Source organism: Zosterops lateralis, assembly GCF_965231275.1.
Source record: "Zosterops lateralis genome assembly, chromosome: W".
In the NCBI taxonomy this organism is placed as follows: domain Eukaryota; kingdom Metazoa; phylum Chordata; class Aves; order Passeriformes; family Zosteropidae; genus Zosterops; species Zosterops lateralis.
Window position 1 is genome coordinate 15,965,865 of NC_139801.1, and position 22,935 is coordinate 15,988,799.

General features: G+C 43.6%; 1 protein-coding gene and 1 long non-coding RNA gene across 2 annotated transcripts in view; one reads left to right on the plus strand and one right to left on the minus strand.

Annotated features, from left to right (window-relative positions):
* Window positions 1–11,221: 11,221 nt before the first annotated feature.
* Window positions 11,222–15,229, minus strand: LOC310922260. The gene is made up of 3 exons (XR_014592361.1): window positions 14,945–15,229; window positions 14,036–14,136; window positions 11,222–11,820 (listed from the first exon to the last, which is right to left on the minus strand). It is a non-coding gene; the product is annotated as an uncharacterized lncRNA (long non-coding RNA).
* Window positions 15,230–15,630: 401 nt separating this feature from the next.
* LOC310922046 (ubiquitin-associated protein 2-like) overlaps window positions 15,631–22,935 on the plus strand; it is a 208,823-nt gene continuing 201,518 nt past the window's right edge. The window contains 1 exon segment of the mRNA XM_083882345.1: window positions 15,631–15,641. The gene's annotated coding sequence lies outside the window, so the exon portion shown is untranslated.

Genomic DNA, 22,935 nt, shown 5'->3' on the forward strand with positions numbered 1-22,935 from the left:
AGAATTGGTGTCCCTGGGTGGGCCATGTGTGGGCCATGAATGGGTGCCTTCCAGTGGACACAGCAAGACCTCTGAAGGAAAGAAGACAAGCTGAGAAGACAGGGGAAGAAATCTCTGCCCAGAGGGATGCCCTGGACTCCGACACAACACATTCCATCAAATTCTCTGCATCCGTGTCCATGCACTAATAAAAGAAAATAAATTGCTGCGCAGTGTTGCAATGTTACATGTCTCACTGAGCATCAGCTAACAAATCGCTCAATGCGAGAGAAATGGCACGAGATTGCTTACTCAGACAACAACCTAATTGATCCAATTGTTTCAAAGCTGCTTCTGAAGCGGCTTGAGGTAAAAGAAGAGCCGCTGCAAATCTCCTTTCAAAACCCCATGCTCTAAAGTTGTCATCACAATCAGGTCCATACTGATCAACAAACCTCTTTTCTCTTATGTGTTTGCTTTTTCATCATTTTCGTGTGAGGTGTCAGCAAAGTAAGTCTCCCAATGCTACATGGACTGCCCTTGACATTTGATGGAATGGCAGGCCAAACTCTATCTCCGCAAATGAAAAAGATCCCCTTTGGTAACTGCAAAAGAATGTGGTTGGGTGTTATGTACAAGATCGTGGTGGAATTGCACCAAGACGTCACATTTTTGTATGAAACATGATTTGGCGTGATGTCTGTAATTTTGTTTTTAATTTCCTTTGACCCAGGAAATTCAAATATTATGCAGAAATTCATTTTCACTAAACCAAAGATTTTCAATTCTTGTGGTTCATCGGGTATTTCAGGAAGAAATTTTGTCCAGACACCCCATCCCTCTGTGGGATTTGCAATGAATCGTGAAAAATCTGGTGAGGCGTTTCTTGGTATCGGCCAATTGTCTAACAGCACTCAAACCAAACAGGTTGAAAATGGCTTCTCTGGACTTGAGTTAGTTAAACAAATGGTATCCAGGCCTGATGCATTGGCCAAGGTTACCCATACATTGGTTTTTGGTTGACTCACGGGCAGGATTGTGTTACTTAAGGCAAACAACAAAGCAATAAGGCACAAGTTTGATGTCTGATTTGGTGTCATCTTTCTCTTTGGTTTTTTCTCTTTCTGATTTGAGGCACAGAGGATTATTTTGTTCCTCGTGGCTTGATGCAATTGGTATTTCAATGGCCTTATAACTTGTATAAAATTCTGAGTCCTAACATGATCTATACCATGCTTTTGTCAACAAAATTCTCGAAACAAAGTTGACAGTTTCTGCACGTGTGAAAAAAGATGTTTATTGTCAACTGCAGTTTATGTCTGCATGCTTGCTTCTTTGTTCTTATCGTCTGGATGTGTTTGCAGTCGATAAGGCTTCACATTTTTCGAAGGAATCCACTTTGGGCCAGAACCTGTGGAGACACAAGCATATCCTTTGCCCCAGGTTATTAGTTGAAATGGACCTTCAATTTTTCCTGACTCTGGATTTCTGATTAAGACTAAAGGGGGGTTCCTTTAATCTTGCCTGTGTAGTATTAGAGAAATGTCTGATGATTGGAGGGTCTGGTTCTGCGAAAGCACTGTTTAGAAAATTCAAGACATACAGTGCTTTGTTTAAACGCATCTGAGGTGTGACCCTTGCCTCTCCTCTCTTTTGTTTGTCCAAAAGAGATTTTAAAGTGTGGTGTGTTCTCTCAATGATTACTTGACCTGTGAGTGAGTGAGGGATGCCAAAGTTGTGACATACACCCCAATCCATTAAGAATGTCTTAAGCTTTTCTCTCATATAGGCTGGACCATTGTCTGTTTTTACTTCTCGAGGCACATCTAATGAAGCAAATGCTTGGAGAAAGTGTTGACATGCGTGTTTTTCCGTTTCTCTTGTGTGCAAGGAGGCAAAGACTGCACCTGAAAAAGTATCCACTGATACATGATTTTTTTTGAGTCTCCCAAAAGATGGGCATTTTGTAATATCTGTTTGCCATAACTGCTTACTGCAGTCCTCTTGGATCCACCACTCCGGTGGATACAGAAGGACGTACTAGTTGACAATCAGGAAAAGCACTTATGATCACTTTCACCTGATCCTTGGAAATGTGATACATTCACATAAGCGCTTGCGCATTCTGATGAAAAAATGCTTGACTCAGTTTCGCCTGTTCAAAAATATTTGGTAAAGTGTCTGCAATTGGCATTGTTAGTTTGTCTACTTCTGCATTTCCTTCCACCAAAAATCCTGGAAGGGAAGAATGCTCTCTGATGTGAGAAACAAAGTATTTATTTTTTCTGTATTGTAAGATCTGATGCATGCATGCAAGATAATAATACAGATTTTCATTATCCACACTCTTTAAGAGAGTTCCTTCTATTCTTTTGAGTACATTAGCCACAAACAGAATCTGTAATAAGATTAGGGGTTCTTGAAATAGTTGAAATGCTCTAACAACAGCTGCCAATTCCACAATTTGAGAACAACCCTCCACTATGTGAATATCTGATTCCCATGTCTTTGTTGTTGGGTCTTGCCATGTTATTACTGATTTGTGTGTTTTTCCTGAACCGTCAATGAATAATGTTATTGCGTCTAACGGTACTTCACTCAACATGGGCTTTTCTCTAAAACTCAATTTTGCTTGTAACAGCTTATGACTTGGTGTAGTGGTTTCACGTTCACTGAATTCTGTTTTGCCAAATTTAGTGTAGTGGTTTGAGTGTCTACTCTCTTTTCCCTCTGGGAGATAGGATTTGGAAGAAAAAGGCTAAATAGGCCCAACTTAAAAGTAAACAGTTTTATTAACACACACTAAGAAGAAGAAAATAAGAAAAGACAAAAAACAAATGAAATTTCTAAACCAACCCTTTCTCCCACCACAAACTGTTCATTTTCTACGAACAATGTAAAGAGGCAAAACTCAGAACTCCAGGTCAGTGCCACTTATAAAACAGTCTTTCATTCAGTCTTTGAGAGAGACAAGTCTCTCCCGTTTTGTTTTGGTAACTTTCCACAAGAGAAACAGTCTGCTTGTGGCTTCTAACTCACACAAAAGCAGCCCGCCCAGGGAACTTCTGCAGTTGTGCAACCTCCCATATCACATAGCCTTTCCTGTGACTACATATGGGCTGTAGACTCACATATATATTGAGGTGTCACCTTTTAAAGATAAGCAACTTCAAAGGCAAAGGATTCTTCATCTCAAGGAACAGAGATGCCTTCTCACTTTTTACTGGCACAAGGGGCTCCTTATCTCTCTCTGTTAAAACCTCTTTTGGGATCACAAAATCACAACTTCTAATTCAATATTCACTCAGTTAATCACAGATACCTTTGCTCAACAATCCACAAATCATCTCCCCAATACATACTGTCCACGATATAAAGGAAAACTTTAGCATATTCATATTACGGTCTGTTACCTCAACTCATAGGAGGTTTTTCAGCCTAGAATGAAGGCAACTTGTGATCTCTTCCACCTAAGAGGTAGGCAACTTGTGATCTCTTCCACCTAAGAGGTCACTCTTCCTTTTCTGACTTTGAGATCTCCATATTGTCCCTTTACATGCCTCCAATTTGGCTTTTCCTCTCTCTCTGAGAAGGGTTAGTTTTAAAATCTCAGTCTGTGTCAGGAAAGAGTTAACATTCCTGCAGATAGGTCACATGATCTCTGCCAGGTAGCAGCCCCCGGGATTTTCAAAAGCCACGGGGATGGGGGAAGAAAACTCAGGCCGACAGATCTCAGAGCAGCCTGGCTGGTGGATGCCTCCTGCCCCCACCCCTCGGTCTCATCCAGGGTGGCCCAGCTTGGAGCTGCTATCAGAGGCTGCAGGCTCTTCTCCCCCTCCTGGGGGAAAGGGCCCAGGCCCATGGCCAGGCCTTGGACCAGCTCCCCCCCCATAGGGGGAGCAGCAGGGTGTTTTACAGCTGCTAAAAACCGATCTGGGCTGGAATGGGGGCATGTGCTCATCCACACTTCAAGCAATTTTTGAAAGGGACATTATGCAATTATGATTTGATACCTTATGACTGCAGATATATTGCGACAACGATTTTAACAGATGCACAATACATGCTATGGGAAGTCAAGTGGAGAAGAGCTCTCACTAGATTAGTGGAGACTTATGCTGGAAGTCCAAATGCAGCTCTTACATTAGCTTAACCTTAAATATTTCACCCTGCGACATCACACGCTTCTATAGAACTACACACACATACTCTCAGTGCTATCACTCAGTTTTGGAAGCCATTCCCACAGCCTCAAGTCAAAGGCAGTACCCATCTGAGGGTCACCACCTGTCAAAGCAGAAAGCCTGATATTTTCGGTGTCCAGGGTTCCAACAGTAGGTAACTTGTAGCCAATTAACCACGATTTCTTTGCTTGCTAAAATGTATAGATAGTGTAAAGTTTTGAGAATCGGTGTGCTAGTGCCCATCTTTGCACAAATATGAAATAGACAAATACCTTGGCTCTGTGTGTGAGATTGGCTTACTGCACACCAGGTGACAAATCCAGCTTTTAGGTACAACAGAAAAAGCTCTAGAAAACACAGAATCCATGTAATTTCATCTTGACCATTATCTGGGACTAAGGCAACAAATGTAATGAACATGAAAGGAATGAGAGATATGTGTCTTTACAAACAAACTGTGGGCCTGCTGGTAGATAAAGCCAGACATGGCAAGGTTAAAGAAGCAATGGGGAGGACCATAAATTCCATAGCAATTCCACTAATTGACACAGGCTGTTGCTCACCCATGGCCATACTAAATTCCTGGACTTAGGGAAAAAGAACAGAGATATAAAGAAAAGGGGGTCTGTATTAGGCTGAAAGGAATTGATTGATAGTTAACCCATGTAAGCATGAGTTTGCTCTTAAGAGTCAGCAAATATTAATCACAAGCCTAAGAAGCAGGATGTGCCTTAGCCTTGCTAGGAGAAACAGAATGCTCCCACTCAAGATAAGAGGAACAAAACCTATTGAAATCGGCAGCAGTAAACACTGAATCAGCCAGTGAAGGATTGTGCATGCTTCAGAAAAAAAGTTACAAGACTCCTCTGTCTCTTTTTTGGACATAAACCTCTGACATCATGGATTAATTTTCCTGACAAATTGGGGATTCATCCAGGATACTTCCACCAGCTGGGGGCGGCAGGCAGTGAGCGGAGCTGAAGGCGCACCTCACTCAGTTTCAGTGATCAGCTGCCCTTGGTGGCGGCCAGCACCAGGTGATTGATTGGGTACCCAAGACCGTCCAGGAGACAGACAAGTGGCAGACCAGGGGGCTCCGTGAAGAGTCTGCAGGGAAGGACCACTGAAAATCTCTCTGCTGAGTAAAATGGGAACTTTGGGGAGTAAACCTGAAAGGGCACCCATGGAGGGTAGCGCAGGTAAAGCCAGGAAAGAGTCCTGGCAAAAGGGATGACGATCCCAAAATATTTCTGAAGTGTTCCTTGGGAGAATGTTGAGTTGGTATGCACATTCTCCTAGAGGTAATTAAGGGACATGGATGCCCAAGGGGAGCAGTAAAGTCGAGAAGGGGTCTTGACAATCCATGCCTGGGAGGGCAATAAGGGAAATCTAGAAGGGGTCTTGGCAACAGGGGACGGATGGATGGTGTTGGTATGTTGGGAAAGGATTGAAGGAGAGTATGGTTAATGCAAGGAGCGATAGGACTGGGCATGGAGGTGCATGACTGGGAGCATGGGCTAGGGGCTTGTGGGGAGGTGTGAGGCCAGGCTGGGGCTGTGGGACAGCTGCAGGCTCAGTACCAGGTGGTCCCTGACCCTGCCGCCTTTCCCGGCTGTGGAATGCCCTGGCCTCCTGTGGTGCTGCCGGCTGTGCCCACCAGGTGTGCTGGGGTGGGCCACATTTGGACACTGTGGCAGGATGGGGACTGGCTCTAGTATATGGTGTGTGGCAAGGAAGGTGAGCACAAGGAGGAGGAGGAGGAAGGAATATCTGGGAAATGCGGATTGTATGTGGAAAGATTAGGATTTTCTTGCAAGGATTTTGTTGGGTCACTGGAGAAACAAATGATTTTGAGCTGTGGGAGATGGAGCACCCACAGGCAGTAGCAAGGGAGGGGCTAGAGGAAGGGCAGAATTAGAGTGGTTTCTCCCAGGTGTCGCTGGCTCCGGCCAGCCCTGGCACCGCCGCAACACAGGGGTCTTTGAGCCAGTGAAGCAGAGTCACTACTAAGGCATGGATGAATTGAGAGACGGGACCCTCCGAATGAAACAGCAACTGAGGTTTATTCTACCTCAGGGCCGAGACTCCGAGAAACGGGGAGACGGAGAGACGGAGAGACCTCGAGCACCTGAGGGTTACAGTTTTTAAAGGGGGGAAGGAACACACGGGAGGGTAGAGCATGGGGACCAATGACAGGGACTCAGAGTGTGACTCAGGGAGCATCAATCAATATAATAACCAATAATATAACTTGTAGGAGGGGGAAACCCTGACTCTAACCAATCACCCGAGACTCTTCCCAGAAGCTTCTAGACACTGGGAGAGGTCTCAGATTGACTGGCAGGGCCAGGTGCTATGTAAACAACAAGATTGACAGGTAACTGCTTTATGGTACTAAGAATAGGGAGAAAAAGGGGTAACAGGTCATGAACTATGCAACATTAACATATAACATATCAACCCACTGCCACACAGAATAAGCCCCTGTGTTAACTGGTTAGAAAGATACAGCAAGTGTATGTAAGAAGGGATGAGGAAAAGATAAAGGCAAATGTGATGGCCAAGTTATTACAGCCCCGGAGAAATAAACTGCAGGGCCCAAGGGAGCTCCCGGGACAGAGGGGACAGGGTCAGCCGCAAGGAAGTGGCAGAGACATTCCCTCCTTGGCAGGGGAGAGTGGACCGAAACAGCAGTTGGGAAGGAATCACTGTGCTATCTGCAGGGCAGAGGGACACTGGAAGCAGAAATGTCCGCAGAGACAGCTGGATCCTCAGGGGGAAGAAGTCCGGAGGATAATGGAGATGGATTGTTAGGGGTGTCAGGGGCTTCCATTATACCACGGACCCACCACACTGGAGCCCTTGCTAACTCTTAAGGTGGGTCTGTGTGGTGGTTCCTGGACCATCCACAGAGGACGATTCAGTCCCTTGGAGAGTGTGCAGCCCCTAGGCTGCCTCAGTTTGGAGTGACTCCCCTTTGGGAAGTCCCTTTGAGAGATTTCCTCGTAGCTCAGGGTGAGCAAAAGTGCTTCAACCCATGGGCCTTTGCAGTTCTATGTTAATGTTTTATACCCTGTTGGTTATTTCCCTTGTTCCTGGTTTTCCCTTTCCCTGGTTGGTCAGTTTTGGATCCTTTCCCTGATTGGTCCCTTTCCCAATTCCTTTCCCCATTGGCCAAGTTGTGAAACCCTGCTCCTGGCTACCCTATATAGTCCCTCTTCCCTAGGGCCAGCCAGCTCTTTCCCCTTCAGACCTCATGGAATAAAGAAGCTCTCCTGGAGATCGGAAAGACCCTGTCTCGCTGCTTTTACTCCTGTGTTGCCCGGGGTGGCAAATGCGGCTCTGCTGCTCAGGCAGACTCACAAAAAGAGCTAATCACGCTGCACCTGAAAGTGCCTGTGCCTCTATCGATCTAGGTGTCTTTTTAAAGACACTTCTAGCGAGGAAGGTCGTGGCACCTTCACCACTGGACCAGACCATGACAGGTCTGGATTGACAGGAGGTGTGTTTCCTGGTAGACACAGGGGCCTCTCAATCCACTTTGAATTTTATCCCTAAGGGGGGAAAATGGTCAAAAAGATCTTTGATTATTCAAGGGGTGAGTGGAAAAGATGAGTGGGTGTATTTTATTCAACTACTATTAGTGGATGTGAGGGATAAATTTGAAATGCATGAATTTCTGTTTGTTCCTAATTGTGATTGTAATTTACTGGGAAGGGCTTTGATGACTAAAGTGGGAATGCAAATTAGTATTGTAAAAGATGATAGAGGCTAACACTGTGGCAACTGTGTAAAATGTCTGAGAAGGCTTATGCTGAAATAAACCCAAAAGTGTAGTCAGCCCCTGGGAAATATGGAAAATTAGATATGGAGCCTCTCCAAATTACTTTGAAGCAACCAGGACAAGTAGAATCTCAAAAGCAATGCCCTATTTCAAGGGAAGGAAGGGAGGAAGGGAGGGAGTTTGTCATTGAGTCCCTGCTAAAGGCAGGTCTTTTGGAGCCATGTATGTCTCCCTATAACACTCCTATCCTGGTGGTCAAGGAAACAGATGCAACTTACAAAATGGTGCAGGATTTAAGAATAATAAATGAAATTGTCAAACCAAGGCATCCCACAGTTCTGTATCCCTATACCATCCTGAATCAAATCCCTTCTTCACATCAGTATTATTCAGTACAGGATTTGAAGGATGCTTTCTGGGGGTATCTGATTACAGAGGACAGTAAACAGTATTTTGCCTTTGAGTGGGAACAGGAGGAAGGAGGAAAAATGGTAAAACAATTGACATGGACAGTCCTGCAGGGATATACAAAGTCACTGATTTTGTTTGGGCAAGCCTTGCAGAAAATATTAATGGGAGTTTACTCCACCCTCAGGAGTTAAGTTGTTGTAATATGTGGATGATTTGCTTTTATCAGAAAAGGAAAATGTGGTTGAAGAGGCTACTGTGAAGGTACTTGATTTTCTTGCTAAAAAGAGAGAGCGTCTGAAAAGAAAGCACAGTTGGTAGAGAAAAAGATTCAATATTTGGGACACATTTTGACTGGAGGCTTATGGTGTATTGATCCAGAAAGAATACAAGGAATTTTGCAAGTACCATTACCCCAGACTAAAAAAAAAAAAGAGTTATGGCAGTTTTTAGGGTTGGTGGGGTACTGCAGAGCATGGATTGAGGATTTTTCTGTTTCAGCCAGACCTTTATATGACTTTTTAACCCAAGACAGTCCTAATGTTGTGGTATGGACACAAGAAGGACAGCAAAGCTTTAGAAAATTAAAAGACTAATTGATTAATGCCCCAGTCCTAGCTCTTCCAGATGCAGAAAAAGAATTTGAACTATATGTGGATGTTAAACAGGGCCATGCTAAATGAGTTTTGGTACAAGAACACAGGGGAACACGGCGCCCTGTTGCCTATTTTTCTAAGATGTTAAACCCAGAGGCCAGAGGTTGGCCTCATTGCAGAATCGTGCAGCCATGACTTTAATGGTACCAAAAACTGACAATTGGAAAATATCTGATTGTTAAAGTTTTGCATCAAATTAAAGCTTTATTAACCAAAAGAGCCTCTTAATGGATGACCAGCGCTCGGTTATTACAGTATGAATCTTGTTTAATGGAACAGGAGGATTTAGAATTGAGAAGCAGGGAAGGGTTTAACCCAGCCTCCTCACTGAACGGCCCTGGAGAAAGGGGCTGGGAAGAAACCCATGACTGCATTCAAGTGATAGATTTCTTGCCTATTGGAGGTGGTGAATTGACCAAAAGGGGTGACAATAATACACGTTAGGGGTCACCAGGCAGGGTGCTCAGAGGAGGCAATAGATCATGGACTGGCTAATGAAAAGACTCGGAAAACTGCACTGTTGCCAGAATCTCTACGATCCTCCCCTTACTCCCAGTAGCCCCACCGCTGCCAGAGAAACAGTCTTTTCCACCAGAGGAGCTTGAGATAATTAAAAATAGTAGAGCAGAGAAAAGAGGGGATAATTTGTTTACAAGGGATGATAAACAATGGATATCAAAAGCTCCAGCCCCACAAATATTAAAACAACTCAAAAGTCATTGGGGCTCTTGAGGATTGCCAGAAGCCTTCATCAAAATGTACGCTGCTGTGGGTCTTTTTACCCTGGCAAAGCAAGCAATTGAAGGTTTCTTGATTTGTGCTAAAGCAAATAACAGGATTACAAAGAAAACTGCCAGAGGAGGGAGGCCTTGGGCTTCATGTCCCTTCCAGAGATGCCAGGTGGATTTTACTGAAATGCCCTGAGTGGGAAGGTTTAAATATCTTCTGGTATATTATGTCAGCTAACAGGGTGGCCAGGAGCATTTTCAACTGCTTCAGCAACTACAGGGTCAGTTATTAAGGTATTTTTGGAACAAATAGTCCCAAGATATGGGATTGTGGAAGCAATAGACTCAGATAGGGAAACTCATTTTACAGGAAAGATCCTTCAAGGGGTTATGACTGCCTTAGGAATACAATGGAACCTCCATACCCCGTGGCACCCTGTTCCGGTTTGGGAAGACAGATATCTGCCAGGGAAAGCTGGAGTTTCCCTTGGACTGGATAATGTAAACCACTCCCCCTTTTTCCAATTATAAATTTGCAGTTAGAGGCTTTCAGGCAAAGATTTGGGGATAGAAATAGCAGTTCTTTACTAGTATGTATAACAAAGCAAAAATAAACAACTACAGTGTTAAAATGGGCAGGAGACAATGTTTTCTCCTTAAAATGCCTTTATTGATCAACTCTCAAGGGGTAGCTCGAGGAATGGTCTGAGCTGTCACTGCTTTTCCTGGTCCACCGTTGAAGAGGAGGGGCAATTCGGCTTTGCAGCCTTTGTCACTGCAGAGCCGGGAGTCTGCCCTCACAGGTGTCCTTGAACTCACCCAGGCTGGCCTGATCCAGGGGTATCCCCCTCTTCTCGGGCACCCTTTAAATTACAGCGAGATGCAAGAAACTGTCTGCCAACACCCCAGGGCATAGGCAGTTCAGTACTGTCCCTTGTGGGTCCGGATTCCGCATCGGTTTGTCTTGGCTGGGGACATTTGGCGCCAACCAGGTCTTGACTCACAGCGAGGCCCCGTGGGGGTTTCACTGATTTCCATAGGGTGGGGTGGCAACAGCAGCGGACGCCAGCAGGAAATGCCGACAGGGGGCATGAGGCCAGAAATGCAGGAGGGCATGAGAGCGGCCGTGCCAGCGGCGGCGGCAGTGGTGGCGGACCTGTGCCGCCGAGGACGCGCGGCCGTGCTGGCGGTGGTGGTGTGGGCGGCGGCAGCTGCAACCCCGCGCTGCTGCCGAGAATGTGGACTTGTCGCGGTGCCGAAGGGCGAAGAGCGAAGCGGCCGCGCCCTGGTCCCCTCCGGGGAGCGCAGGTGCGAAGAACAAGACCCTTCGCTCCCCCTGAGGCAGCAGCAGTAACTTGGGTGGCGCCGCTGCCGTTTCCCTCTTGCGGGGAGCAGCCGGCGGTGCCCGCGAGGAGCACGTGCGGCCAGCTCTCGTTCAAACTTCCTGCGACTGCCCTGAAGAGAAATCCCGCTCCCCCGCGGTGCCCAAAGAGCAAACGTGCTTTTTGCCTCTGCAGGGAGACCACAGAGGTGGCTCCCCACTGCCACACCACAGCGGAGACTGACTCAAAGGGAGGCGAAGGGTTTTGGAAACGGGGCTTACGATTACAAACCATTCAGAACATTGATACATTTGCTACACAACAATCAAGAGGATACAATTATTAGTTCTTAACACTTCAAACTTTCAACATGTAACCAGGAGTCTTTTTAACTTTATTCACTTCATACAGCATTAATAACAAAACAGTACCAAGAACCGTGAGGGCTTTGCTTCACAAAAACCCAGGGCAGTTTAGTCTCGGTGCTCCTGCAGGATCCTCAGAGCACCAAGCTGGAAACAGTGGAAAAGTCCCAAGGATGTCCCGGCAGGGCAGGGGGTGCAAGATCACACTGTAGGAAATAGAGCAGCGCCGAAGAAGCCGCAACGGCAGAGCAGGGCTGGCCCAACTCCAGCAGGGCAGGCGGAGGAGCTAAGAATTCCAGGGCACGCGAGCAGATGATGGTAGATTTCCTTGGGCCGGACTTTCTGGTGACAGTGAGCTCCTCTCACAGCAAGCAGCAACCCAGCCATTCTCTCTCTTCGAATGCCCAAAAAACAGAGACCCAAGGTGCCTCACGTCATTTACCTGCCCCCAAAACTCACCTTATCTCCCCCTCCGAGCTTTGGCCACCTCTTTGTTTTGGTTAAGTACTCTTAAGTATCCAACACTTGGTCTCCTTGGTAACTTATGGGGAAAAAATTCTTTAGAGTAAAAAAGGAACAAACCTAAACCCCAACATTATCCACCCCCAGAGCTTGGGTCAGGTAGAAAGAATGAATGGAGAAATAAACACCTTTTGAAGATGATAGAACCTAAAATACCATGGGTACAGCTTTTGCTACTGGCTTTGGCAAGAATAAGGGCCAGACCCAGAGGAGATACTCAGTTATCTCCCTTTGAATTGAGATTTGGAATTCCTTACCCTTGTAATTCTCAACCTAATGGGGAGCTGGAAATAAGTGATGTATATTTAAAACAATATGTGGCCAGGATACTGTCTCTTGTGAAATCTCTTCGACAGGAAGCTCAGCTGGCACAGACCCTGCCTTTGGACTTTGCTGTTCATCATATCCAATCAGGAGATTGGGTCCTAGTTAAGGAGTGGAAAGAAGTACCACTGCTGGTGAAGTGGTGCGGACCTTTCCAAGTGTTACTGATGACAGAAACAGCCGTCAAGACAGCTGAACACGGGTGGACCCATCACACCCGGTTCAAGGTCTCTAAGGCCCTGGAGATTTGGACTTCCCAGCTGGAGAAGGACAGGAGGCTGTGACTGACACTCTGCAGGAGTGGACCAGAGCAGTAGCCAGTGCATTGACAACAGGGGAAGGCCTGTGTGCCTACCCACAGACTCTGCTGAAATAGTCTATAGGCATCCCTCCTTTCGGATCTCCAGTCATTGGGGGGCAAATCCTTGCTGTTATTGTTTTAAGTTAAGTGCTTTCTGTGCCTTCACTCACCACAGGTGGTGTGGATGACAATGTGAGAATTAGATTAGGTAATTAGATTACACCATTAGAATGTTTTTCTTAATATTAATAATCCTACTTTTATATTGTCAGTTAGATTCAGGCCAGAGGTAGGAGAATTGTTTTTTTAGTCCTAGGAAAAGAAGTAACAAAAACCTTTAACCTTAGCAATTGTTGGGTCTGTGGGTAGGCCAGGAGGATCTGAAGACTGGCCATGGGTGGCCAGCCCAGTGAAAACTAAATGGTGGGTTAGAACCCTGAGTAAAGTCCATAATGGAACAGGATTTTGGGATGAGGAAGGAAGTCCAGGGTGACTTAATTCTTCTGAAAAAGGCATTTATTGTCTAAACAAAACAGGGGGCGTATATGTGGAAAGAAGTATTTGTGACTGGACTTTATCTTTGGGTTTAAATTGTTGAACCCTCAACTGCTCTCCTTACGATTGTTCCAAATATTGAGGCAGATGGAATCAAACACTTGTTAAGCTCACTAATGGTAACTGGGTAAGGTGTTCCTACCATAATTACTGAAGAGATTTTGAAGGCTGTAAAGCAGTGGGGAGGGACAGATTTTTTTACCATTTATTTTTAAGCTGCCCCCGAGATAATTCCACAAGTAGGACACATGTTGTCCGTGACTGTCAGTGGAAGTGGCAACACTGGAACAGAACTTGAACCCTTTTTAATAATTTCTGGTTCAGATCTAACAAAATAGATCTAGGATGTAACTGTAGGTGGAAACCTCATATGGAAGCTTGGAAATGTAAATATTGTGATTTATGGAGAGGCAACTTTTGTTGGAGGACCGTTTGGCCCAAGAAGCAAGCTGTATTTTGACCCACCAAATGATGATGAAAAATGGAAAAGCCCCTTTGCAAATGGAACCTGGACTTTGAAAGGGCATTATTGGATTTGTGACAAACATGCTTATTCCAGGTTACCTCCAAACTGGTCAGGGATATATTATACAGGGTATATTACACAATTGTTCTTTTTTTACTACCATAAGTTCAGGAAAATCATTTAGGAATCAAAGTATATGATCTATTAGCAGAAGTTTGTGAAAAATTAAATGACTCAAATATCTGTTTGCAAATAGATGACAATGGAAAAGTAGTAAAACAGATTAAAAAACAAAAAAAAAAGAAAGCTAGCTTGTGTACCAGTCTAAACATGGAACGTATGAGAATAGATGGACATGTTTTCGTGGACTATGGGTTAAACCAATGCTGTTTTTCCTCTTATGTGCTATAGCAACTCTAATCTTTTTACCATGCATGATACCTTGTCTAGTGCAGCTCGTTCAGCATGTGATCAAGGGGATGCAAGTAGTAGCCATATCTACTGATCCAGAAATGGCTGCAAAAGGCCAGAGAATGAGGTAACTGCAAATAATCACAAAAATTAAAAAGAACCAGGAAGAAAAAAATTAGGACAATTATTTAGAAAATAAGAAGAGAGAGGATTGAAAGGAATGAGAGGGATGTATCTTTGCAAACAAACTGTGGGCCTGCTGGTAGATAAAGCCAGACATGGCAAGGTTAAAGAAGCAATGGGGAGGACCATAAATTCCATAGCAATTCCACTAATTGACACAGGCTGTTACTCACTCAAGGCCATACTAAATTCCTGGACTTAGGGAAAAAGAACAGAGATACAAAGAAAAAGAAGGGAAGGGGGGGATGCACATTAGAAGGGGGTCAGGTATTAGGTGATTCGGGAAGTCTGTACCTCTCAAGTATCTCAGTCAATGGGGAAAGAGAGAAGGAAATGCAGCTGGGAAATTAGGATAAAAAAGAGGCTGCATCCTCCATGCCCCCTCCCTTTATTCAAATAAAGTTACAGGACTCCTCTGTCTCTTTTTTGGACATCATCTATCTCTGACATCATGGATTAATTTTCCTGACAAACATAATTGGCAATCTGAATGAGTTTTAATCTGTGACATAAATAACTCCTGCCAAAATCCTGGAGGGCAGAAAATAGAGGCCAGTTTTTAAAAGAATTAAAGCCTAAAAAACCCAGAGCTCCTAGTTCGAACTGCTCCTTTGACCAGTGAGAGGTACTGAACCATGATTCTGAACGTTCACCCTGTTCCTAAATTCATCCCTCCAGGGCCCAGGCTGCTTCCTAGGGTGCTAAGTCTTTGTCTCCCCATGGCCTGACAGAGAGCTAAGGTGGGGCTGCCTGTACCTGCAGATGCCCTTCCCGGTCCAGCTCCGCCGGCGCATCAGTCCTCCAAGGAGCGATTCCAGGAACGGCTGCGGCCTTCTCTCAGAGCCGTCCGCGGAGCAGCCGGCAACATTGACGAGCCAGTGCAGGAAAGATCCCTCACGGAAACGCACCCTTTACGCCACCTCCCCTCAGCGCAGCTTCTAAGAGGTTTAACCAACTCCTCTGCTGCGCGGGCGTTTGGGGGGTGGGGCAAAGCCCCGGTCATCTGCGTGCTAGGGTAGGCGGAAGGGCTGGTGAGGAGTGTGCTATGTGATATCGCGTGACGTCGCGAGGTAGGGGGGTGGGCTCGCGTGTGCGTGGGGAAGGAGGAGGAGCCAGGCACATAGTCACGTGACGGTGGTAAGCACCACTGCTGCTTTGTGACCACATTGGGCAGGTATCGCGTAGGGGGGCCGGGGCTGCCTCCTGCGGGGAGGGGGAGGGTAACGGATGGACGGGAATACCCGCGCGCCTGCCCCCCTTTTTCGCTGCCTGCCCCGTTCGCGCGGTGGCTCCGGTGGACTCTCGTGCTTAAGGGAGGCCTGGTGCCCCTTCCAATCTTAACGGTCCAGGGGCGACTGTTGGACCCTCGGCGGTCTGAAGCCCTGGGATGGGCCCGCCTCCTAGGTCCGGTTCCTCATTCTGGTGTGAGCTTTTGTCTGGCGGCGGGTATCTGGTGAGACCGCCCCTCCCCGCCGGACCTGCTGCCCCTTCCTAGCTGCGGGGGGGAATGAGGGTGGTGGCGTGAGGGGAGGTGGCTCTGCCCTACTTATGCTGGCGGCCGCCCGAGGGAAGCTTCGCCCTGCTCTAGATTGCTACCTCTCCCTCTTCCCCCCCATTGCCTCAGGGGCGCGGTTAGGAGCCGCTGAGTAGGCCGCGGTTGCGGATAGCTCCTGGCCCAGTCCAGGTTCGTGTGGGGAGGGGCAGCCCACCTTGTGGGTTTTGAGAGAGGTGGATTAATTTTCTGCCCTTTTCTATTCTAGAGAGGAGGTCTTGCACCCCCTTCTCCTCATTTCTCATATCGTTACAGCTGGGGGGGTTCTCTCCTGAAGGATTTGTGCTTCTCCTGGTTCCTTGGGCTTGTGGGTGTGAAGAAAGGGCAAGGGGTGTAGTGGACCTTTCGGAGAAGTGCATCTGGTGGAGGGAGGCATCTTTGTGTCTCTTTCTAATCTCGAGTTGGGCCAAAGGAGGGCTGGTAGCATGGGAAGGGAACAAGTGGGTGAATAACTATTGACTTGTGCCTTGTGTAGGGTGTTACTTTCATGTTTTCTTTATCTACTTCCCCGGTGCTCCCTCACTGGTGCGGTAGGGCAGCTGTGTCAGTCACAGCTACAGAATTCACTGACGGTAACATATTGGCAGCAACACTAGATTACTAGAGGACATGACAATGAATGAACTGTTATTTATGTTAACCATTTCTACTTAGCCTTTCCTCACCCTTGACTATGTGTGCTTGTTGAGAATTGCAAGTCAGTGTAGGGCTTTATTATCGGACTGGCTTTTTTCATTTAAAAACCAAAAAAAAAGAAAGCTCTTCTGTGTCTTCTATTGTTGCTGGAGAAAATTATAGCAGAAAAGTGAGCTGGTAGAAACCCTTCTGCAAGAAACTGGATTTAGAAAGGGACCTGCCGCACCTTTGAGCTTGGTGCATGGACATGCAGAGCCCTCTTGGTTACCTTCAAAGGAACATGTGGTCTCATGGAACAGAAACTTCGGGTTTAGTGTGGAGCTATGTAAGGGGAAGCTCATGAGGGCCAGCCTGCTTTGTCTCTAGCTACCAAGCAGTAGTTGGGCATTAGTAATCTCAATTTGAGTGAATACTGAATGCTTATAATACAGCAGCAGATCAAGGTGGCATAGTCTCTGGGGTAGTGGTGGTGCCTAGTGAAATGGAGGGCCTATTCTGGTGTGAGAGCAGCTGTTTTCAAGAAGAGAAATTTGAGCTGGATGTGAGGGGAGGGGAAGTAGAATTTGCCATTGAAACAGAGCCCTTCACAACAAATGGTAGCAATTCAGTCTTCTGAGGCTTTGCTTTTTAAATATTTACTGGGGCCTTATAGTAATTCCCTCAATATTGATACCTGGGCCTGATCTTTCTGTGGTGGTTTCATCTAACTTGTTTGAAGAATATATTTTTAACCTTACATTAGGTAACTTGAAAGCAAGCAAGGCTAAATAATTTTGTAGCATTAATGATGTTTGGGACTCCTGGAAGGTTACACTGAGAAACTGGATTAACTAGTGTAAATCAATTTTGTGGAAAATGAGGCAGCTGTGTTTATAACCTCAGCAATTTAAAGGAGATAGGGAGGAGTGGGAGTAGGGCAAGCTCTGTTCTAGTTGCAGTTTTATCAGTACGTTGATCTTTTTTAAAAACTGTTTATAGTAATAAAAACAAAGGCATGGAAATTCAGAAATTTAGACTGTTTCACTTGCATTGTTTTGGCCAGTCCTCAAAAAAGCTTCTGCTGCCATGAATTGCAAAAGGATTTGACAATTCAGGATGACTTTGGAGTTATAGACTCACAACTAAAATCTAAGGAAGCTAAGGGAAAACCCAACCAACAAATCTTGTCTGTTATCAGGAGTGTGTGTGTGGTTTTTGGTTGCTTTTTTTGTGGTTTGTTTTTTTGTTTTGTTTTGTTTTGTTTTTTTTTTTAGCTTTACAATTTTTAAGCTACCTTTATAGAACTTAGGAGCAGATTTTTGGCGTTTTACATTTCTTTCATGGATTTCTATGTGATGCTTTCCTCATAGAATGCCATTTCTTGGTATGTTTTACATTTGTTGGTGTCCCCCTAGTGATAGTTACTGATTGTAGCAGAATAGTATGCTGATTAATGGTGCTTGAGAAATTTATGTATCATGAACTGTTAATATTCTGTTAATAATTACCATTGATAGTATTATTAATAATAGTAATATTTGCATGCAATTTCAGTGTTGTTTAATACCAGTACTTGAATAGGTACTTCATGAAGGCTAGGAATACAAGCTAATATATTTTAATATTTTTTTAAATTTATCTTTGTCTCTTATTTGGTTAAAGCACATGAGCAGGACTGAAGATCTGCTTTCTGTGCCTGGGTTTGCAAAAGCCTCATATGACCTCAGTAAAAGAGAAGCCAAGTGACTTGTCCCCTTTGTAAGATGACAGATTAAAGAAACTTAGTGTTGTATACTTCAAAATTATTGAATGGAAGGTGCTAGAGGAAATATATGTTGTTATTCTGCCTGAGCTTTTAGTTGAATTTATAGTTACTTTTTTCCCCTATAACAGTCTGCTTGTTTGTAGCCAATTATGTCCTCTTTGCTTCTCAGAGACCTAGTTTTGATTTGTACTGTTTTTCATGTAACTTTCCTAATCAGGTTATGTTCATTAAAGTGAGTGCCAGGATGAAAGGTTGTGAAGTCGCTCCTTTACCATTGCCTCAGGTTCATATTTTACAAAAATAATAGAGGGTTTCTCTGTTTTGTTCTGATGTGAAAGTCCATACTCTTTAATTTTGGCCATCCAAACTGGAGTTTGTTGGAACTACCCATCTGCCTGGGGTTCCTGCAGGCTGTTTCAGGTGTGGTACTCTCAGCCCTTTTCTTCCCACTACTTTGCAATGCTGCAAAGAGTTAACAGTGACTAAAGGCAGATTAGAGGTGGTAGAGTCTGATGCCTAAGATCTCATGGCTTACTCAGTTTGCTTTTACGATAACATAATTATTTTGCTGAGCATATTGTTTTATTTATGTTCCCTCTAGACTAAAGCTTGTAAGATAGCTTATGCGAACAACTTTGCTCAGCTCCCTTGGAGTTGTTTCTACTCTCAGTTCTCTTGAATTTTTGGTGTTTTTTGTTCAGCTGTCTTTGTGAAAGCTGCAAGACACTGTGGCTTCTTTTGAAGGTAAAATTGCCAAGCTTTTTTCCCCCTCCCTCCCCAGCTTCTTAAATCAGTCTTCCAATAGATGAGCTTGGAGTTCTTAACCTGGATGTGTGTAGCATTTTGCATTAAAAACGTTGAAATGTTTTCCATATTGAGAGATCTTTGATCTTTCTCAAGACTTAAGGTTTGCTCAAAGTAATATTTATCTTGTAAACTTTATGGTCAGGGTGAATTTTTTTGCTTTATTATACAGAGACCACTGGTTATTACACATCTGCAAAAGATGCAGATTCAGTGGAATTTGTGTTACAGGATCATTCACTATTTGAATCCAAAGTTAAATGGAGAAAACAAACACTTTCTTAACCTCCAGATTTAAATTATTAGGTTGTACTTTTTTTTAACGTGATTTAATGGAGGGGGAGTACCCATCTTAATGTTAGGCAGCCCTATGGTTGAAGGTGTAAAATTTAAATTCAGTAGCCATGATCATATTCCTAAACATTTTTAATGGTAAGCTGTAGAGAGAGGAAGTTTTTCTGCAATTTTATTCTGTGTGGTATAGGCTTCACCTAGAACATTTCAGTTGTATTTCTTATGACTAAAATACTGTTCCTGGAAGTAGGATGATGTTTTAGAGACCATATTGAGATTGCTTTTGAGCAAAGAAAATGAATTATTATTTGTAACTGTATTTGAGCAAAGAAAATAATTTGTTATTTTCAACTATTTATTTTGTAAAGTGTTTTGAGGATGATGGATATAATAATATAGAATGAAGCATATGGCTTCTGAAAACCCTTTTGTTTCCTCTATTTGGTTTCAAATGTTAACTGAATTGTGGTTTTTTATCATAAAACACTTGTGCCCATTGTCTCTGGTCCTGTCACTGGGTACTGCTGAAAAGAGCCTGGCTCTGTTTTTGCACCTTCCCTTCAGGTATTTATATGCTTTGAGACACACTCCTAAAAGCTTTCTTCTTCTCTAGGTTAAGCTACTTGACCTAGTCAAGTCTGAAGTCTTTCAGACAAACTCAAGGCCATATGCTCTTACATGCCTTTGAGAAGGAGGTGGATTAATGATTGAATTTAGTGTAGAGGTGGTAGTAGCAGTAATTCTTGACTCTTGATAGGCGGAGAGGTGGATGGATTAGGGATGTGTGTTTAAAATGCTGTGAAAATGCAATAAGATGCATATTTCAAATCCAAATAACTTCTGTTATTGCAAATAATGAGTAATTTGCTATCTTTGCTCTAGCTGAAATTAAGGCTATAATTTGGAAGTTCTGTAAGGAAAAAAACAGGTCAAGCATTTAATTGTCTGATAGTGATAAAATTGCCCAAGTCATGTGTATGTTCTATCTTGGAATTGCGTGGATTGTAAATGATGGTTTAATGTACATACAGCATGTAGGATAATTTAGGCTGAGGTGCAATATGATCTCTAAAGTTGATACTTGTAATATTTTAATACTGTTGCTAGAATTGAACACCACAGTTAGCAAAGCATACATTCCAGATGCAGTCTCAGAATTCTAAGAGTGAGGTGCTGCAATTAATATAAATAAGCTGCGATGTGAGGAGTACAAGTCCCTTTTCTTTCAAAATGAATAATTTGATCTTGCAGCAGAGCACTTGGTCTTATAGATTGATGGTGAAATAGATGACTCATCTTCTTGGCATGTTTTAGAAAACAGGCTTTCTACTTAGGCATTTTAATGTTGCGTTGCACAGCATATAAAGTCAGCATATGTCTGTGGGGTCAAGGGCTGTTAGTTTAGTACAGCATGGTAATGAATGATCCTGTAGAATACAAAAATATATTTAAAGGAGATATAAGCTTTAAAAGAGTGAATAAATTCCTGTGAAAAAAGTTTCTTAATGGTCTATCAATAGAAAGGAAGTTTTAAAGAAAAATTATTTGTTAATTAAGATTTTTCAAACTTTAAAAAAAGATTCTTTGCACATTCTTAAGTTTTATTATAAGCTAGTCTGATTTTGAAAGAAATGGTAGAGGAGAGTGAGAACCTTTCATAGACAGAAAACACATGGCAGCCAAACAACATATAACCCCAGACATGCAGAAAAAGCATGGGGAGCTGGAGCAGTGACTGTGGGTCTAGGAGAAGTCTAAGGGTGGTTCACCCCCACTTCTGTTGGAAAGAAAATAAATACTGAATTAAGTGCGTTAAGAATTTTGACAATTTGACATCATACGTAACTTGTCTCTTTGGTATCTTTAATAAAGCAAAATGAAATTTGTCTCCCGCTTCCAAGTTAGTTTCTTAATCTTTTTTGTGTTAAACACACAAGAACAGCTTGGATGACTTTTTGATAAAATTGTGTGGAGGGCACTTGTTTTATCTGCTCCTTTCTAGTGTGTAGTATGTTTGAAGTTGTAAAGATTGTTAATCCTTCATCTCTTTTGGATAGTTTGGTATCATTTTGGTGTAGATTGGATAGACCTGGCCTCATGGAAAATTCTAGGGAAACATAATAAGTGAATTTACACATGACACCAAGTTGAGAAGTTGTGATCATGAGAAAAATAATGCTCAAAATGAAGTAGGAAAACTTGGGGGTAAAATCAAGTTTTCTGATCGAAGCAGGTCAAGATGAGGTTTAGTATCAAAAGAAATGAATAAACCCCACCTTGTTTAAAGCTAGACAAAATGCTAACAATGCTTGTGACAACAGAAGGAGCAGTCCAGAGTTGGCAGATAAATAAAAATGATCTCTTACACCTTTCACTTCTCAGTACTGTTTATGTGGTGACAGCTTGCAGTTGTGCTGTATTAGATATGAGCTGAAACTTGATTTTAACAGAATAAACTGCTTGGGTTCTATCTGTGCTATGAATTGGACTTTGAATGAATATACAAACAAGTCCCAAACATGAACTAAAACTCTTGTAACGATATTTTCTCCCAAACTCTGCTCAGCCGTCATTCACTTGTGTGTGACTTCAGGAAGGATGTTTTCTGGTTGCAGAGGGTAATTATTTTCATCTCTGAAAAACCTGGTGGTTTTTTTTTTTTTTCCCTCAGCTAGAAAAACCTTTCCTTTTGTGAAGAACTAATTAATTTTTTTACAACCCTCCTAGTTAATGCAGTGTATAATTTAGTCTGAATATTTGTTGCAGAGGATGACCAGGCTGTAGTTCTGCTAGCTGCTTCTTTGTTGGAAGTTGTAGATAATGTAGTGCCCTTTCACTGAATGCTACTAAGGAAACCCTAGGAGGGAAAATACCAAGGGCTTTATCTTTTCTGGTTTTCTTTGTTGAGAAACAGGTATGAAGGAATTTGCAATACTGATGGTTCTTCACCACTGAACGTAGCAGTGATGGAATAAACAGCAATTATACTGTGTATTGACTTGGCTAGTATTTTCTTTTATCTCCTTAGGCTAAAAAATATGAGAGCAGAGGACTTGGAAATGGAGGTGTTCCTTTCCTCCTGTAGCAAGAGGAAGTAGAGTGTGTGCATGGCTGTGCAAGCACCAGGGCTCACCTCTGAGCCACTGTGGTTTCTCTGTTTCCTGACCCAAGATACTGAATCAGTTCAGGACAGCATATGGTGTGCTGAATTATGGGAATGCATTCTTCTACTTTGGTAGTTTTTCACAGAATCAACTAGGATGATAAAGACCTTTGAGATCATAGAGTCCAACCTATGGCCTAACACCACCTTGTCAACTAGACCATGGCACTAAATGCCACATCTAGTCTTCTCTTAAACACCTCCAGGGCTGGTGACTCCACCACCTCCCTGGGCAGCCCATTCCAATGCCCAATCACTCTTTCTGTGAAGAACTTCTTCCTACTGTCCAGCCTAAACCTCCCCTGGTGCACCTTAAGACTGTGTCCTCTTATGTCACTGGTCACCTGGGAGAAGAGACTGACCCTCACCTGGCTACAACCTCCTTTCAAAGAGGGTTTGCATAAGAAAAGCCTTTTCTATGACAGAGAACAAGAAATTATGTCCTTCTATCAAAGATGACAGGAACATGTATTTAATTTTTCCTTCAGGTCTTAGAATATCAGATAGGCAAGAAGTTTTCTTCAATTATTACTCAGCAAAGAAACATACCTTAA